The following is a 1,239-nucleotide window of genomic DNA, read 5'->3' on the forward strand; positions in this document are numbered from 1 at the left end:
GGAATCTTGTAACTAGCAGTTGACATACATATAAGTAGTTAGCTCAGTTTCCAATTTTCGTTTGGTTGTAATAAGGCGGTCAGTGACGCAGCAGTGACAACATCAACAGCAGTAGCAGCAAGCATTGCAATCCCATGGTAGTCCCAGCTACCAAAACTTCTCGAACTACATTGACATGATTCCTGTTTAGCCCAGGATATGTAGGAAATCTTTGAATCAAGATTCGGTCAGATCTTTCAAAAAACATGCTTCATACGGAGTGGTCCATAGGCAAAAATCGCTCATACACGCTCACTTTATCTTTGCACGAAAACTCTTCGTGTTTCCGAACAAAGAGGGGCAGCTGTGAGCACGTGATTTTTGTTTCGCACGACAATCGCTCCAAAAGAAATAAAAAAATAATAATTGGCCCTGCTGTACAATTTTCGGATTTCTGTGCGGCACTTTGTTGATTTATTTGTGACTTTTGCCCATTTTTATTTTTTCTTATTTATTTATTTAAAATACAAAATGTGTGTGTCAGGCGTAATTCGAACCGTAATCCGGTCGTTAAAAAAAAAGAAAATCATAAATAGGCATCTTCGTCCGTGATTTTGATTTGTTTGATTTTACCTGTTTTGAAATATTTTAGTGTGTGTGAATAATTGTATTGAGTGTGTATTTAATTTTTAATTTGATTTTTTTGCTTAGTTTTGTTTTTAAAAAAAAAAAAAGAAAAGAAAAAGAAATAATCTTCTTCCGGATTGGGCCAATTTATTAAAATTGGCCCAAAACAAACAACGTCCAAACCAGGCCTGCCCGGTCCAAGTCCAGCTGATGCCTAGAGAGTCCAAACGACGTCGTTTCAATCCAGTGTGGTCTGGGCCGTTGATCTCAGATTGATCAACGGCCAAGATCACATTTCCCATACCCACGAACAAAACCCGACCCGTTCCACCCGGACCAACCCAAACCCCCATTAGTTGAAACGACACCGTTTCCCCTAAGCCCTTAGATCCAAGCCATTGATTTCAGTTGATCCAACGGCTGAGATTAACCCACCCATTCCATATATAAACCCTTTAACCTTACCCTGCCCCCCCCCCATCCGACACCCCAGCCTCCGTCTTCAACCTCATCCCCATCAAACCCTAGAGCCGCCCCTGTATCCCCCACCATGAAAACCGGCGGCATGAACGCCGGTGACCTTCACCTTAACACCATAGAACCCCCTCACCACCCTGAACATAGACCTGTTGA

The sequence above is a fragment of the Nicotiana tabacum genome, chromosome 11 (assembly GCF_000715075.1).
Source record: "Nicotiana tabacum cultivar K326 chromosome 11, ASM71507v2, whole genome shotgun sequence".
Taxonomy (NCBI): Eukaryota; Viridiplantae; Streptophyta; class Magnoliopsida; order Solanales; family Solanaceae; genus Nicotiana; species Nicotiana tabacum.